Raw genomic sequence first — 19631 nt, forward strand, 5'->3', positions numbered from 1 at the left:
AGAATGAAAAGCCTCCCCTAGTTTTTGATTTCTAGCAAGAAAGATATCTCCCTTTTTCTTTTGCTTTTCATCCACAAATATTTGAGCACTTTTAAATACGCAGTTGAGTACCCTCATCCACATTGTCCAGATGAGGAAGCTACTGAAATTGTACTAAATCTTGAAGAATATTTGAAGTGACACCAAAGAGCCTGAGAATGTTACATCTAAAGAGGGATAGAGATAATTTGTAGGGAATGGCATCCATCACAGCTTCTCAAGAGCAGAGGACAAGGACATAGCCTTTAAGAGTTTAATCTGTGATGACGATTCTGATAGGTTGTTATTTCTCCAGAAGAAGTTATTTTTCCATCTACACATTGATACTGTATCATGGTTAGTGAAAGTTGGAAGACTTTCACAGAATTACAGAACACCTGGTGTTGGAAGACACCTGTGGAAGCCGTCCAGTCCAATCCTCCTGCTAAAGCAGGGTCACCTAGGACAGGCTGTGCAGAACCATTTCCAGTAGGTTTTGGAACATCCCCAAGAAGATCCTGCAACCTCTCTGACAGTGCTCAGCCGCTCTCACAGTAAAACGGCGCTTTCTTCTGTTCAGACTGAAGGTTTCAGCTTGTGCTCATGGCCTCTTGTCCTGAAGGAACAGCCTTTTAGTGGCCTTTTAACAGTACAGTGAAAACAGATTGATGCAATGTATGTATCTCCCTGGTAAGATTAAACTGTCTATTGTTTCTGACAATGTCTAAGGTTACCAAATTTTTCAGGTAGGTTAAAACCATACAGTCATGAATTGTGGGGTATGCCCAGCCCCTGCCCTGGAGGGATGTCTGCTGAGATAAGGAGAGTGCTCAATCTCCCAGCAGGACCCCCCCTGGGAAGGCAGCTACTCTGCAGTTACGGCGAGAAGAAGACAAACCCAGAATCCTCTGGGAGACCCTGTGCAGATCCTTTGTAACCCATTGGCCTTTGCCCTCTGACACCCACCCCCTGTATCCCTATAAAGCTAGCCCCCTCCCCCTGCGAGGGCAGAGAGATGCTCGTCCCTGGCTCCCCTTCGCCGGAGTACGGACCAATAAAGCTGCCTCGTGCGGAACAGCTACACGAGCCTCTTGTCTCTCTCTCCCTGGTCTGGCCTGGAGGCTGCCCTGCAGAGCTGAGCTGGAATCACGAGCTGATAATCACTAAAGAGCTGACAGCTTCTGCACAGGCCCTCCTGGCCAGCAGCTGAGGGAAGACACAGGGCCTCGGGAAGACAATCCTCCATGGGACCATCTCTCCGGACCGGTCACAGCTTCCTCGGTCAGAGCTACTGACCCCACACCAGCTGCCATAATGAATAGTAGCTGAGGGAAAATATTCTGGAAAGTATTGTCAAAAGACAAGAACAAAGTTTCATATTATCTAATTCTTACCATAAATTTTGAGCTTATGTGGGAGAGACTTGTAAATTCAGACAAGCAAAAGAATTGTATTCCTGCTATGGTCTGGGAGTAGTAATCAAGTTATTTAGAAAACAGAAAGGGAGCAAGTCATTTATAGTGACACTCAGAGCTTTGCAAAAGTTGATTCTTACACACCTTGAGGTCTTCTTCTTCTTTAGTTAGAACTTGTGTTCTCAGTTAATTACTATAAAAACTGTAAGCAAAAAATTTGAAATAAAAGGAGAAAATACATGGTTTGTTTATAGTGTGCACTGTATGAATTTGTCATTAATCTAGAATATATTCCTCCAAAACTTGTAAAATATTTTTTGTTACTCTTTTTAGCTTGGGGAACACATGAACACACACATTCCCATTCATTGAATATACAGGGAATTATCTGCCAGAAAAAGACATAATTACATTTCTTTCCTCTCAGTATTATCACATGCCGAACTCCTGGTAACCAGCTTAGTTTATCTGGAGGATAGAATTCCAAACTCTGGAATCAGTGGTTACTTTCAAAAATTCCAGTGAATCATGACTGTGGCAGCCTCACAGCTCAGTTCACACACGTGGCCTGAAACATCTCACCAAGAGCTCTGTTTTAGCTTGTCTTGAAAAATTTCCTCATGGAAAAATCATCAAGCTCAAGTTCTCTAGGCTTTCTTCCAAAGCTCTGACATCTAAATCCCCTTTTAATAACAACAGTTTGTACCAGACATCTTGGATTGACTTAGGAGGAAACTGAGATAATTAATACTCTCTTGAGTGATTATTATTATCATTCAAATTCAACATGAGAAAAAAATCATTAGAAGAATTTAAAGGCATCTAAGGGATGGGAAGTAAAAGGAGTGTGACTTCACAAGGTAATCAGAATAAGTAAGATGAAAAGAGGCACTCTAATGGATTAAATCTGTAGTTACCAGTGTGTTGCTGCTTGCTATTTGAGATCTCTAAAGTGTCTCACTATCTTAAATCTGTATCTTCAAGAACCCCTATGAAAAAACCAAATGTTCTTCCCTTTATTTTATAATGGACAACTAAAGCACAAAAGTATGTATATACACAGTGTTGATGTGAAAAACACCTTGCCTGGGTTTGAAGGCAAATGTGCTCATTATTGGAATTGTCTGCAGGGAAAGGCCATGGAAAGTAGGCTGCTGAGTGTTTTTGGGGGGAAAAAAACCGAGGTGAGTTTTCTAGTTTTAAGCACACGTTCTTTTCATAGATTCCTTGGTTCATTTCCAAGAAATGCAGAATTTAAGTATGTCTGAAAGGTAATGAAAAAAGTTAAAACTACAAAGGAAAGCCTAGACTTCATTATTTAGGACTTCTAAACTAGGCTGGCAATGCCTAGAGCAGTAATGTGGATTGATTCAAAGGTTTTCAAACCAATAATAACACTTTCCTTATACCAGAAGGAATGCATACTAGTTGAAATAACATTCAGGGATTTGAGGGTTCTGCAGTTGCTCTTGTATAAATATTTGGGGTTTAAATATATTTCTGTTTTGTCACATTGTCTATTTTATTTTATTATTCATTTTCTTTGGTTTCCTTTCTGAAAGAAAAAAAATCAAACACCACCCCACAATATTGCATGGAAAAGATACACATTTTCACTACATTCATGAGCCTGCAGAAGTGATAAACTATGATTAACCTGAATTGCGATGCTTAGTGTGTTTTCCCTACATAATGTTTGAAGATTTCTTTGGGAAATTAAAGATTTATTTCTATTTTTACTAGTTGCAGTGGGTTTTGACAATTTTTTATGCAAATATAGCAGAGTATGTAAATGCTTGTGTATTATAATTAAATTATCCATTCCCCCCATAAATTAACATATTCAAATGTCACCAAATGATTTTACATTGATGACTCCAGCAAATGAGGGATCATTTCTTCCTATACATAACAAGACAATCCTAAGAGTAGGATGTTTGAACACACCCATAAATCAGGAAACAGGGAAATTTTAACAGAAGACTATCAGTATGAAGTGGAATTTATACTGCTGCTCATTACATAAGCAGGAATCCCAGCTACCCAGCTGAGGAAAAGATTGAAAAGAAAATGAAATGTAACAGAATTTTTTTTTTCCTGGAAAGCTTTGAAGACAAGAAAATGGAAACTAAATATGCGTCCTTTTCTCTTTCTTGATATCCTTCTTGTTGATACGTTTGCATGTGCAGAAAGAAAGAGACCAAAAGAAAAGGAGTGAGGTAAAGTGGATAATATCCACTTTCTTTAGTACACTTTAAGGAGGGTAAAATGGGTGTTTGGTGTAAGCAGATATTTATGTTCCCTCTTCTCATACGTGGCCCTTGGCAATGGCTGCAATATCTTGGAAATACAGCTTCTACTATTTTTTTGGTGCCTGGAATCAGCCCTAAATTCATGAGTGGTTGCTGACCACTAAGATGACAGACTGAAATTACCGTTCTTTACTGAGAAGCTATTTAATTTTGATGCACTTAGTTAGGTGAGAGGAACCCCTTGCAGACTGTTTATAACCTGTGGATTTGCAGTAAGAGTCCAGTGGATTAGCCTTTCCTGGTTTATTGGTGTATCCAACTTGTAAGCACCTCTTGTTATTCAGGCAGCTCTGTTGGAAGGAGGCACTTTACTCCATTCTCGGCTTATCAAGGAGGCAAATCCTATGTCTCTAAGTACATATGTGTGTCCTATTGACTTCATACATATGAGTATGTTTGTATCATGGCAAGTACCTTTAACTTTTTGTTTAACTTCAGACCAATTTCTACAAAATTTGTGAGTAGCAATGACTATATAAATGTATTTGTGTGTGTGCATATATATTTAATTATACCACCTAGGTGTTTGATGGTGCTAGTAGGTACATGGTAGGATTGATTGGAACAATGAACATTAGTTTCCAGTAGAAACCATATTTCCTATTTACCTTTGTAAGTCTGTCTTGCAATAATTCATTGCCATATGTTTGTTCCTTCACTCACTGGAGCAACAATATGAAAATTTCTACCATGATGTGATATTTGCTCTAGAGCTTCAAAAAATGTTTTGCTACCATAGATGGATTCTGTTTTGGCAATTTCTTCACACTTGTGCTTTTTTAAGTACAGCCTTGGCATTGCCATTTTTCTGCAGGCTGGGAAAAATGCAATCAGAATACCACAACCTATTCATTATGCTCCAGTAGTTCTAACATCTTCCTTCTTTTTGGTTTCCTTCTCCTTAATATCTGGGTTCTCCTAAAGAAACCCTCAGAAAACTGTTTGATCAACAATTACTTCAGTAGCTGGAAATGCCTGAATTAACTGAATTTACTGATTATCAAGAAACATTATTCACTCTCAGATGAGGACATAAATCCATGAAAGTAGTCATCTTTTCCTACATTTTTGTGTGAATAGTGCTGCTGTGAGTTATAAGTATAGAAAATAGAGGGGTTTTAGTTATTTTTTTAGGTTTTTACTGAGTCTTGTACAAGGGAGAAAGTTGTTGGGGTCAAGAAGGTGAAAACAACTGATTATAAAGGGACAGGTAAATAATTCCAATGACAGGTTACCAAAGATCCTAATGCCTGTCTAAAACAGACTTATGAAAGGTATTGACAGCTGTTCACAACATCTCCTTAGGACAGAATACATATATAATGCATGGTTGTCACTCATAAAAGGGTCACAACTTTTCCTTTTAGTACTATTTCAGGACTTGGAAGAAATCACACCTGAGGAGTCACACCTGAAAGATCATCTGGAAAGCTGTATCTTCTTGCAGGTTTTCAGAGGAATGATTTTTTAAAATGGGCTGGGTTTTTTCCCTGTACAGAAGAGATTACCATAGTAAGTAGGATTAATGGCTAACATAATCATAGGATTACAGAATCATTTAGTTTGGAAAGGACCAAAAGAGTTCTACACTCACCCTCGTTCCAAAGCAGGTAGCAGGTTCAACTAGGCTTGGTTGATCAGGGGGCCTTTCTGGTTGAGGAGGCTTTTTGTCTGAGGAAAGTTTTCCTACAACTAGCCTTTCCAAGCAACTTTTTCCAGTGTTTGATCACCCTTACAGTGATGTTTTTTCCTCCCACTTATATCTATTCAAATCATCAAATTGTATAGACTGCTGTGTGTGTTTGTATGGTGCATGTGTTTGTGTGCACAGAGGAGTAGTAAATTATAAATAATATTTAATTCTTGTTCTGCCTACTCAGAGAAAGCAGCATAATCACAGTCACAAAAGTAAAAGGGCAAAGTTTCATACTCACCTTCCAGTATAAGGCAATTGCTTCTATAAAATGACAGCTGAAATTCTGTAAAAAGCTGTTTATACATTAAGATTGGGGGTCAGTGTTCAGGTGGTGCATTTGACCATCCTGAGAAACTGTGTGTGTGTAATTTAAGGGTTTCTTTCATACACTTAAAAATTACTTTCCCCTTAACTTGTGTTCATTTAAAATTGCTGGAAATGAGGTGAACCTTCACACAGATCAAGATCAGTATGACTTTTCATGTTGTCTTTGGTGGTATCCTTTGCAAACAGAAGATAGATACAGATTGACTGCAGCTAAAGATTAAACAGCTATATGATATTAAAAACATTTTCAAGTATTCTCCTCAGACAAGTAAATACCCACAGAAAGCTAAAAGTAGTCTTCAATCCTCTCAGGTAAAAAATCCCAGCAAAACCATATATGAATGTAAGTTATTGCAACATGTAAGAGGAGGTGCCTTGTAATTTCACTGTGGCATTTGAAATGCTCTAAGTGAAGTTAAAACCTTCTGCATGTATTGCAGGTTAAACTATTTGATTATTGTATTAGAATAGAGTCAGTATAACTGGACATATATTCCTGTGTTTGCTGTGTTTTACTTCAGAAATCCCTTCCAATCCAAAACATTCCAAGATTCTGTTAAACCCAAACATACCTGCTGCAGTTTATGTGAATCAATATTCTTTGAAATAGGCTTCCACAAGTCCTAAGAAATCTTTTGCAATATGATGAAATTACCAAGTGCGTATAGGGTCTCTAAAAAACTTGCTTACGAGCTCTGCTGATTCTCTACTTCAGTTACAAATGCCTGCCAGTCCCTTTTGAGATTCATAAGAGTTTATTAAAGCTTGCAACAAGTTACTTCTAACCAAAATGTCAGTGGTTATTGTATAACTGTGTTAGGATAACTCATAGCCAGCTTGAAGAAATTTATGGCTTCTGTGTGAGGGGGTGATACAGAATCTTATTATGCAAATTTGTTAAACCATATTTCACTGGAAAGATTTTTCCTCCTCTCATGACCAGCAGACTGAGCTAGAGACATGGTACACCCCTTCCTGACACACTTGAACGTGACGGTCATGTTGAATATTCAAAGTTATTTTAATGTGCTCTTTTAATTTCCACGAAGAAGTGAAGTATTATATACAAGAAGTGCAACGTGTGGAGAAAGAAAATATTTGACTGTGCATGACACAAAAAGTGGACCTTTAGCATATCTCAGTTTCTTGGTTCTTTTTTACTTGTCTATTTTTTTTGCCTTCACTTGATTATTTAAGAGTTTTATGCTTGCTATAACTCATCTGTAATATTTAATTGATTCCTCCAGTTGTCTCTTAACTGCTGTGGGCATTCTAATCAATTAAGGATCTCCACTGAACTGCGGCCTTCTATTTTCCCTCCTCTGTCTTTCATCTATTAAGTCTCTTGAGCGTGACTGCATGCCTACTTGTGTTTATATATGGATGTGCTTGTTTGTACTCTGAACTTAAATTAGGTTCTTTCATTTCCTTTATCTTAACATTGCTTATCTCCACCCAAATTTTTTCAAGATCCTGTATTCTGAGGAGTTTGCTTTAATTTCCAGCTAACCAGAAAGCTGCTTGCACAGCATACAACAGCATAAACAGTATTTCTGCAGTGTTTATCAGGCAATCTTGTGATATTATTGCATCGATATATCTGTAATGATTCAGTGTCATAACCAATGTTATCATCAGGAAGCAAGCACCTAAATAATCCTCTAATATCCCATAAAGCCTTTCAGTGTATTTAATACTTTCTACATCTCTAAAATTCAACTGAATAGCTAAATTTCATAAGTTTTCTTCCTTTCTTGCAGATTGCTGTTTCTTTTTTTTTCATCCCATCCCAAAAGTATTTGAGAAATTAGCTTTTGATTTAATCTCTCTGTACTCCAGAGCTGCAAATTTCTAATTGTTAATGCCTTTACTGTGGGGTTATTGTCCTTAACATCTGGCATGCCAAATATTTAAACTTGAAGAGTCAAATTCCCAGACATGCCTAACCTCTGGCCCCTGAATTTGAAAAGTGTTGCACCTCAATTATTATGAACCAGAACCAGAACAAGTTCCATTAATATGGTCATCTTTTTATTATCAAGGAAGAGAAACAGACTTTGAGTATTAAGTAATTTGATGTTCCGCTGTGAGGTAATACAGTTTGTCTACTATAAATTTTATCTGGCAATAATCATAGCATTTTTGCTTACAGTAAGGTGACAGATGATGCAATTTTGCAATTTATGTACCGTGTATTAAGGGGCATTTTGCTTTGCTTTTTTTCTCAAAGGGAACATGCAGTTGCCAGAACATACCAGAAAGCAGGTTACATTCTTCAAAAATAAAGGGCTCATAGTGTTTCCTTCCTCCTTTAGCATCTGGAGTCACAGGAGAGGCTCAGCTTCTGGAAAAACAAGGGCTTCCTAAAGTTCCTGATGGGACAACATTTTTGTGTGACATGTATTGTTCTGTATTTTTCTATATTTTAATCTTGCACACCTGTATTCAGTAAGTTTCCAGGATGAAAGTATCTGCGGAGACTTAACTAGTTAACTTGAACTGGAATTTGCATTAGATCAAAGTCTAGGCCTTCTTTACCACCACTACATATATATCTATTTTCTCTTCCTTAGCATCCCTGGAGAAACCTTAAAAAATATTGTAATACCAAGCTGCTGGCTCAGGCTTTTTTTCTCTTCTAGGGATGGCATTAAAATCCTTTCCTCCAGGGATTTTTGCTACTGTTAGCAATAAGAAAATTTATCTGATACTCTCTTTTTTTTTCCCTTTGCTTTATAATTGCTAAGCTTGTAAGCAATGATTCTTTTCTTCTTTTCCTTGGAGTTATTTTTTCTCTCTGTTCTTTCATTTGATAAAGTAGTAGAGAACTCATGGGAGACAAGAAAAGACCTAAAAGACTTAAATTATTTGACTGGAAAATATGCTGCTTTTTATTACTTCAGCATCTCAAGGAAAATGTATTTATTTTACTTTTATGGAAGATAGCACAACACTTACTGGATTAGGATACTTTTCAGTGAAGCACACTTATGTCATTAATTGAATGCAAATCAAATTTATTTTGCAAGAGTAGATAAAATGCTCATTTAGAATTTAGGCATTTATACAATATTGTTTTTCATCACATATAACCAGCTGCACAATCCAAGCTCCCAGCACATATGCAGGCAACTCAGAGCAGACTTTGCCTGTGCATGGCTTCAGTGGACAGTTATGGTAATTGAAAACACTGTGGTTATGGACAGTTTTAGACCTTCTCCTTTTCTAGAGACTGGGGATGATGAAAGAGTCTTCATGACAGCTTTATATTTCCTGGGATTGCTCCTGTATGAAAGCACAGCATTTGGTTGAACTAGTTGTTGGAGCCTTTTGGTGCCAACTCAGCCCTGATACAACCCAATATCTAGTCTCATGTTTATTTAATTTTTCAGTGTTTGTTTTGTCCTTCAACTAGCTTCAGAAGCATTAGAACAAAACAGTCACTCATACATAAAGGGCACACACATACCCACACAGCTGGGCGTGTACCAGGTGTACTCTCCTGCTGATTTAAAGCCAGGATCAAAAAACACAAGCAAACCTCAAAACACCTCACCTAGGGCACTTGAACATTTCAACACTTTCTGCCTAGGAACAAGCCAGAGCTAAGACATCCTGTCTTGAGATATGTATAATGAATTTTTAAAGTAAAGAACAATTCACTGCATATGTTAAGTTAGCCAGCCAATGGCAAACTAGCCATCCACAGGCAACTGACAGACCACCATTTCCAAGAGTGCTGCATACCCAACCTAAATGATGGTGGGAATAAGTGTCCCATGAAGGCATCTGTCTCTTTCATTAACATTAGAAGAAATATTGAAAATTATCTTGGGCTTTATGCTCAACTTTTAGGCAGAGAAATTTAGGAGATAAATCCTACTGTAACTCATTATTTCAAGTTGAAGCCAGCGCCAGGTATGCCATATGTAGTTCCAGACTGTCATTTAAATGGCCACCATGCACAGAACATGCTATGCCATTGACAAAAATTAATCAATCCTCTGGACAAAGAAGTTCTGTTAAGATAGTTGAGCCACCCCAAAGTGTTTTGCTCTACACTGGCAAATTAAATTTCCTGTTCCTCATTGTCTTTGGGAAGATAGCAAACTCAGGAAATCTTAGACCTCAATCAGAAAATGGGAGGCTATGAAACACCTGTTTGAACCAAACATAGCAAATACAGCAAATTAAAAAGGAATTATAGATTTATTGCATCATATATCAGAAGTAAAGTGCACATCCAGCAGGATTAAGACATGAGTCTTACTGCATATATGATGTACCATGGGTCTGTGCAGTCATTCCAGGAAGAAAAACCACCTCCGAGTAAGAGAATGGCGCATGCAATAACACAGAGGTGGGAGATTTGTAATTTTGCCAGTCATCAATGCTCGTCCAGTTACAGAAGGAAACACACTGACAGGTTTTAGAGTTAAATTTAGGGTTCTTTCCAGTAAGGAACACAGTTGTGCATACTTTTCCTTAGTTGACCAGAAACCATAAGTCTTCCTTTCTAAAGCTGGTAGAGTGTGTGATTTGAAAATGGGAAGTAATAGAACATGTTTTCAGCACTCAGGATTAAATGCCAAAAGTTAGAAAAAAAAATTGCTTAAATTAAAATAAGAAAATAAAAATAAAAATAAACTCTAATAATTTTTTTTAGAATTTTTGTTATAGTATGAGTAAGATTTATGTTTAAATAATGTCCCTTTACACAGAAACTCATATATATGCATAGGGGACAAAAGGTGATTGGTGGGATTAATATCTTTTCACTGAACAATTCATTTTTTGGCAAAAAAAGACAAGGTTCAAAGTACACAATTTGATGTCTTTTACATAGGGAAAAAAAAATCTTTTATTTTTCTCTTTATTAAGATCTGTTGTGAAAAGAATTATTTTTCTCCATATGCCCATATGGCACAATTTCAGTTGAGAATATTTTACCTAAAAGATATTTTAAAGCATTGTGATTGATTTAAATGAAAGCATAAAAAAAATAAACCATGAAATTTAGTATGGCTTCTGAAAACAAAATTGTATTTTCATTTTTTTTGTTGTCAATTAATTTTGCAGAGTGAAATCCCTTCATTAATTTAATCTAAAATTAAAATTGTAACATCTGGATATTAAAAAATGCAAAAAACCAAGATTGAATGGCTGCTGAAGAGATGAAATCTAGGGCTTAAAATCCCAAATAAATGCTTGGACTGTTGTCCTCTCACAACAGAAGATTGAGAGCCTATGCATGACTTCTCCTCCTTCTCCTTCTCCTTCTCCTTCTCCTTCTCCTTCTCCTTCTCCTTCTCCTTCTTCTTCTCCTTCTCCTTCTCCTTTCCCTTTCCCTTCGCCTCCCCTCCCCTCCCCTCCTTTCCCCTCCCCTTCTCTTCTCTCCCCTTCCCTCTCTCAGACCGTAACTTCTTTTATTCAAATGGCATTTCTGTCACTTATATATGTTGGAAACTTTCATTCAGCTGGTAACAAACTTAGGTCCCTTAGATTACAGCTCTGTTTTGACTGAAAATCAGTGATTTGCAAAAGGGCGTTTTCTAAAAGGTGGTATGTATGCATAGAAGACTTGATTGCAGTATTTGACATACAAACTGTTCTGTACTTCCTTAGATTGCTGTATAATTTTGCTTCGTAGGTACTTAGAGAAAATGGTTGCTGAGATCAAAGGGGTGTGCTACTGTATCTTTTGGCTGAAAATATCAGCAAGCATTACAATTTCCCATTTGATAGATAAGTTTTTTATTGTAATATAAGAGCATGCCACAGTTCCTTTTATGATTTGTCAGACTACAGACAGTTGGCTCTCTCCGCTTACATAAATACATTGGTTAGCTTGCAAATCTAGTTAGTTATTGGGGGTTGCTCCGTGAGGAATTGATACTGCTATAAAAGAGGAGCCGCAGCTGTAAATATGGAAGATTAGAAATAACACTGCTGCAACTTGCAGAAATCAACATATTTGGAGTTTTTGTTTCAGCCGAGGAATACAGCAAATCTAGGATATATGTACAGAAAGAAAATCTTGTTGATATATATTAACAACCTATAAAAAATATATACCTGAGATTGAACTGAGTAATAAGATGCTGCTTATGTTCTATAAAAATACTTTGCTACTAGGAAAATGATTTTAAAAAGAGTAGCCTAAATCTGAACCAAATTATGTGCTACAGATTTGCAATCTGGATCTTCTGATACTATTAACTGGGAAGGGAAAACCTTACCCACCTAACATCCATCAAAAACAGAGTGGGATTTATTTAGAACCATAGAATCAAAGAATAACTGAGTGGGAAGAGAAACACCAGGATCATCAAAGTCCAACTCTTGGCCCTGTGAAGAATCACTCTAAGAAAGATGCTACATGCTTGAAAGCACTATCCGAATTTTATACTTTGTGAAATCTTGCAGGTCTGGTGCCATGATCATTTCCCTGGGGAGCCTCTCCCAGCACCCAACTACCCTGTGGGCGAAGAACCTTTCCTTAAATCTCCCCTTACACAGATTCAGGCCATTCACTCATGTTTTCTTACTGGTCATTGGAGAGGAGAGATTGCCCTTGTGAGGAAACTGCAGACTGCAAAAATGTCTCCCTTCAGTCTCTGTCTATGGTAAACTAGTCAAGTGATCTCCCCCTATCTACATATAGTTTCAGCTAATGCCACCACCACTGGTGATCTATATTAGGTGTGAAGATAGCAGTGTCGGAACCCCGCCATGATCCCCTTGCTATACATTTTCCAGCCCCATTGTCCCTGGAGCTCTAGGCTCTGTGGCTCTCTGAATCATAACCCTAACCCTAATGGCACCTTGGTGCTGAGGTCCCCATCACCATGCATGGCCCAAGTCCGAAAGGTGTGGAGGCAGCAATATTGGTAGTCTGCTCTGGTCCCCTTGGCATGTGTTTTTCAGACCCACTGTCTGGAGTTTTCGGCAGGATTTCTAAGGTACAGTGAAGTGCTGCCTCTGGAGCGTGCTCACTGATGTGGCAGATGGTCTTTTTTACCATACTTTAATATATGTCTGTTCTCTTAATGGCACTGTAATTCTTCAGCATCTCCATCTACCTACCCTTCCCTTCTAATTAAACATCAGTGACACAGTTTTATATTCTCTAAAGCAGCATAAATTAGCATCAGCTATGGACACAGTAGAGTCTAGTTGCACTAATTGCAGTCCGATGATTAACTTGGAGGTACATACTGAAGTTTTAAGATTGGATAGCTCCTGTGAATGCTATTCTGCTATGAATAACTTTTGAAGTCAAAAAGTTTGGTATATTTTAAATCATTCCTTCTAGGGAGGTTAAATAAATACTGGAAGACTATTTTGACATACATATACTGTTTGAATTTTAGCTGAATCCATGTGTTGGTGGACATACTGTAGGGACTCATTATAAGCAGTCATGTATGGAAACACTCTCTTCATATACTACAGAAGCTAAAATACACTTCAAACCATCCAGGCAGTACATGTATTGCAAGAGTCTTCAGCCTTTGGGGAGTTAGGTCATAGCTGTGATGATCATTTTAAGTAACTGCACAGAGTCTCATAGTTTCACATCCATTAGTACGGGCTACATTTCATAGAATCAGAGTGGTTTGGGTTAGAAGGGACTTTTACAGTTAATCTAGTCCCCAACACACTGCAATGGGCAGGGACATCTTCAACTTGATCAGGTTGCTCAGAGTCCCATTTGATCTGATCCTGAATGTTTCCATGGACGGGACATGTAGAACCCCTCTGGAAAACCTAGTCTGTTGCTGTAACAGGGGGCCGGGGGTGGACAACCCGGTGTGCCATGATCTTCCTAGACAGAGTGTCCTGCAAGGAACAGCTCTTCCAGGGGCAGTGGCCGGCTTCCCTGGGCAGCAGGTGATTTCAGCAAGGGTAGCGATTTCTCAGCTACAAGTGATTCAGCCCTTTGTGAAATCACCCAAGGCAACTCGGGGATAGGGAGACAGAAGCCTCGTATAACAGTTCCACAGAGGCAGCCTTTATTGTCCAGCAGCCTCTGTGAAGGGAAGGCCAGGGACAAGGCTCCCTACACCAGGGCCAGGGGGCAGAGGTTATACGGGGTAGGCAGGGGGTGGGGTAGAAACCAACTAGCCAACTGGGTACTGGGTATTACCATACAGAAACAAGGCATGCTGGGGGTGGTTCACTTTCTCACCATGACCCGAGGGAAGTTGCTTATCTCTGGGGAAGATAGTCTTGGCCTCAGGCCTCTCTCCTCCAAGGGAGTGCAGAGTTCTCTTGTGCCAAGGGCTCCCAGCCCTCCTCACTAGTCCTGTGTTTCCCCAGTGGAAAAATTTCTTCTACATATCTAGTCTGAATCTACCATCTTTTAGTTTAAAACCACAACCCCTTGTCCTATCACTATAGGACCTACTTCCCAGATGTCTTGGGGTGACCTTATGATGTGTATCCCATATTGCTGCCTATGCCCAGAAATTAATTTTTGTGCCTTTCTATGCCTCTAAACTGAGCCTGAGAGGGGGAAGGAAAAAGTGAGCAAAGCTTTTTCAAAGCAGTTTGCAGCTTGTTCAAGGTCACACACAGATAGCAATTGGTTTCCCAGTGGTGGCAGGGGAGAGGAGGAAGCATCCAGCTTGCTGCGCCCAAGACAGTTTTTTTGGCCAGTTGTTCAGCTGTTTTTTCTCCGGAGAGAGACTGAGAGTTGAATTTTTCCTTCCCTGGAATTTCGGATTTTTCCCCTTTTCTACTGGACTGCTTGATTGCTGTAACATCAGAGCACATCGGGAGGACTTTTCACCGGGCACAGAGGGCCTGGCCCCGGCCCAAGCCCCAGCTCCGAGGAGACCAAAGGGAGGACTCGAACACTTTCCCACGTTTTTTCTCCACAGTGAGAGATTTTATTATTTAGCATTATTGTCCTTTTCCCGTGTGTTTGTTAAATAAATAGTTTTTATCTCTTTCACTTTCCTTTGAGGAAAATTTATTTTTTCCCGAACCTGGTGGGGGGAGGGGTAGTTGTGCCTTCTCTCAAAGTATGCATTTCTAAATTTGGCCAAACCGGAACACCAGAGAATGAGTTAGAGAGGGCACTGGGATTTGAAATAAATTAACTTAATTAACTCAAATGGTAATGAACTGTAGCCATTTATTATATTGATAGCTCTTTAGATGTATTTAAATGTCATATTTTCACAAAGTTTAATCATGTCTTTCTACTTCCCAGTAAAAAACCACAGAAATTAAGACTCTTATTCTCCTTTCATCAGATGAGAAAAGTGCAAGGAGGTGGACTTTTTTTATTGTTGGCTAGTGTGGAGTGCTTCTGTTCTTGGCAGCCTTTGAGGTGAGCATTTACAATTAGAGGACACTTTCAAAAGACTTCAGCCAAAGAGCTCTGGATGTTAAGCCAAATCTAGGACTCACTTGCACTATTGTCTCTCTTGTGCCTCATTCGTCAGATGATATTGTTAGTGCTACTTGAGCATGATGGTATCTCTGTCTCACAGAATTAGTGACATTATAGATCGCTGAAAGATGCTGAATAATTGCCCTGTAGTTTGCCCTGTTTTATGCTTTTGCCTAAGCTTTCAAGATTGCCCATTAGTGAGGACAGGATACTTGTTTAGAAGGAATTTTTATTTGGCTGAGGACATTATACTCTCAGCTGTGCTGCTCACAGTAAACTTACATGTGGTAGATGACTTTCATGTTCACTTTTTACATATTTGTTTGGTCTTTAACAACAAATTTCTTGTGACAATTATTCCTTCTGGACTATCTAGAAAACGCTTTATGCAGCAAATTACAGATACAACAATAGGTGCATAATTCTGTCACTGATAGTGTTCAGTTAAATAGTATTAAGCTCTATCAGACTAACAAGTAAGGACAGTTCCCTGCTTTTAAATAAGTTAAACTCCAATGTTCTAAATGAGAATGTGTCCTCTATTCTTACAGGCATGATACAATAACTCTAGCTATAAACCACATAATGTATTTCTGCACAAGGAAAATAATCAACCTGCTAATACGTGCAGTCCTGAGCAGAATCCTTTGGATGAATCTCTAAACTACTGAGAAGGAAAACAACATCTTTTCTGCTACCGTAAAAGAAAAAGAAGTATTAATTTCAAAGCATTGAATCAGTTCCTATGTGTGCTTATGTATCAGTTGTTAATACGTATAATGGAAATGCTAGTGTTCACAACTTTCATTCCTTTGTACTGTTCAAGTTTCCTTTTTTCAGTTTCATATGTCACTTTAAAATGGACATATTTTGCTTACAGCTGCTGACAATTTTGGTTTTTTTAAGTTTTTGAGTAAAATACTCATAATCCCATTCTTGTCAGCTACAGCAGCAAGAATTATCAGTTTCTTATGATTTTCTGATTCTTTCTTCATAGATTGCATATTAAAATTCACCCCAGTGGGAATTTTTAGGGTAAAAAATTGGCCTCTCTGGGTGGTATATGAGCTAGCTGTGGATGCCACTTATCATAATATCATTTCTAACTAATGACAGGTCAAAGTCTTGTATTTCAATGTATTTATGATGAGTGTCAATCATTTATTCTTTTCCATTTGAAATACATAGACATCTAGGCACACCTTTAAGGGATGCCCCAGACTTTTCATTAAAAATTGCTTATTTCTCTATCTCATCTAGTGGATCTTAATGGTTTGAACTCAAAAAGATTGAAACAACAGTATATTTGAAATAAAGACCTGAACAGCTATACAGATTTTTTTACTATTATTCACCACCTTATAAATTTATAGTGCAATTTGACTTTTTTCCTCTCTGTCCTTTTTAAATGAGCAGAACTTCCTTGATTTTTCAACAGAGTCACCTTAGCCTTTTAAGTTCAAAATAAAGAACATTATTAAAGAACTAACAGAAACCTCAGCATAAGGGAGAGTCATGGCAAAATATTAATTTAGTCACATCCTACAGAAAACACACAATAAACAAAAAGGATGAAACTAACTTTATAGGTAACTTTAAGATGATTTTTAGGAAGTAACTTGCAATGAAAAATCATTTTCTTGTTTTTTGTTGGTTTTGGTTTTTTTTCATCAGTATCTATGACTAGTTCAAATACTCAAATTCTGTTTATCTTTTACTGAGCTGGATTTTTTTCTGAAGGCAGGTCTCTTGGAAGTGTGAAATGCACAAAAAAGGATCCTTTATATAGAATTCTGGAATCATAGAATTTCTTGCATTAGAAAAGATCATTGAGTCCAACCATTAACCAAAGGTGGCTCTTTTATATGCTTCTTTGAGAAGCTAACCATCGTTTCCTGAATATCTCGGTCTTTGAAAGAGATTTCTCAGGAAAAGTTTATTTCCTCAAGTATCTCATCTACAAGAAGCACAAAAGCAAAGAAACATGCTTGTTTTCAATTTATGACCCCAATTAATGAGTATTTGTAGTACATCTTGTGATTAAAGAACCATCTGAACAACAAGGTTTGCAAAAGTCTGTATGTAGTAAAAAAAATAATTTAGAAGTCCTTACCATAATTTCATAAGTTTCTGATGAGCTTACACCTGTTTTATGGTATTTTTTCAGCATACCCACATCTTCTTGATATCAGTATCTTTTGTTCATCTTTAGCAGGTGAGATCCACTAGCAAAGACCTGACATAGCAATTGTGGGGAGGAGTTTTCTAAAGTGTTTAGTGTTTACCATACTTTGTTTCCACTGAAAGCACTGGAACATATGGAACAATGAATTTGCTGGAACTGGTATTTTAAGCTCTAGAAAATCCCATGGCAATGATGTTTCTGATCACTTGAAATTTTGTTGCACTTCATGGAAGCTTCCATTGTGGTTTCAGTTGACATGGGACAGAGCAAAAACAGTATTTCAAGATTAAAAAGGAGGTCCAGGGCTCTCAAAATAGTCCCTCTCTTATTGGTCTCCTCTCTTAGTCCCATACGTCTTTAATTACTTGCATTAAATTCTGCATGATTCACATTTTATGTCATTTCTCCATCATACCTTTATACCTTCACCTTTGTGAAAGTCTCATTTCTGGCCAAGAATTTCAAGTTAAATTTCACATTAAGTGTCATGAACAGTAGCTAGAATTTAATATTACAAACTGACATTTTTGCATATCATTACATATTGAATCTACTTGGAGAAAGTCAAGACCCTTCCTCCTTTGTGTTCACACCCTTCATTTAGTGCCTTTATGGAAATTAAGGTCTTTCTAGAATCATTCTAGTGTGCTGTTCTTGTTTCATAGACAATGATGCTCACAAGGCACGTTACTTATGTGAGTATTTCTGCCAATGTCTATGAGACAGCTCCTTGCTGTAAAGTTAGATAGAAAGGGGAAGGTGGAATTTGGCCTACAGACTTTACTGATTACCAAGCACCCTAACTTAGAAAACAGATAACTTAATTATCTAAATCAACAAGAGATCGGCCCTGCAGTGAATTTTTAATAATACACTAATTGGCTGATTGATAAATCAAATCAGACTTTAGTGGCAAATCTTCATCTCAGCATGCAGACAGTTATATCCCTAAATCTTTTTATTAGTAGAAGAATTTCACTTAATTCTTGAAGCAGTATGAGAACAATTTAGGTTGGGTTTTTTCCATCTATAAAAAGAGGTAATAATGAACTTAAGTCTGTCTTGGTTCTTAAATACTGATCTTAAGAGAGACCCTCAGCTACCTTTAAGTGTTATCTATGGTAGTCTCCTGCACCTTATAAATTGGTTGTGAGATGAAATAGTCCAGACCTTTTTCCCAAGATAGTTGTCCAGTGAAAGAAAAAGCTGTCTTCCCAGAGAAATTCTGTGAAACCAATGGAGAAAATTCTGCGAAACCAATGGAGAAAATTCTGCCTGAGAAGAAATAACTATTCTAAAATTCCATAAAAATTCTTCTGAAAGTTTCAAAAATTACATTTTGCATTCTCTTTTTACAATTTGTCTTTAGTTATAACACACATATAAAATACTTCCGCTACTGCTATGTCACAATAATGAAATATGCTATTTGTATAATCATTTTTTTTGTAGCTACTACTGATAGAAGCATCATCTGGAGATCAAAGTGTCTTTTGTTCTCTTCTGAAAAAAGCTTCAAACTACTGCTTGAAACTTTTCAAATATATCTTTTTGAAGATATTGGCTTTCATATAGAGTCTCAAAAGTATCTTGTTCCTTATCTAAGGCCCTGAAATTTTTAATGCCATAGATATGCTGATTTTCAGCCTGCTAGTTGCTAATATCAGCAACGGGCAATTTATGATTGAACTAATAATATTACCAAATATAATGTTATTAAAATCATGAATTGGATGAAAAAGATTTTAAGATATGTTTATTATCACAAAGTGTTTAAAGAATAATTTTGGAAATCAATTGTCCTGCAGATCTTCAGGATTTATTTGAGTTTTTAATGCCTTCTTCTCAAATACAAAAATTAGAAGATACTTTTCTTATTATTTTAAAGCTGAATTTTTATGTGACTTTAGGAGATGGAGTTTTAAAAAGCTAAAAAAGATTAAATATCATTAGAATTATACTAAGATTATTAATGGTAACCACACTGAAGCTGGGAAAAATAAGTTAATCCAAGCAAGATTTTGGTCACCTCCTATGTCTGTTTGGTACTATCTGACCAGCTAGACATCAATTCCTGTTAGTGTCAATGATGCTACCTATTAAAATGCAACTCCAAGAGGAGATAATTATTAGAGTTTGATTTCAAGATACTTGTAAAACTTCATCATACACCAGGATACACACCTCCTTGATTCACTGCATGGTGATTTATAAATAAGTTTAGCAGAGACTCATCACACTGTTTTTAAATTTGGACAAAAAAGTAATACTGAAT

The sequence above is a fragment of the Corvus cornix genome, chromosome 1 (assembly GCF_000738735.6).
Source record: "Corvus cornix cornix isolate S_Up_H32 chromosome 1, ASM73873v5, whole genome shotgun sequence".
In the NCBI taxonomy this organism is placed as follows: Eukaryota; Metazoa; Chordata; class Aves; order Passeriformes; family Corvidae; genus Corvus; species Corvus cornix.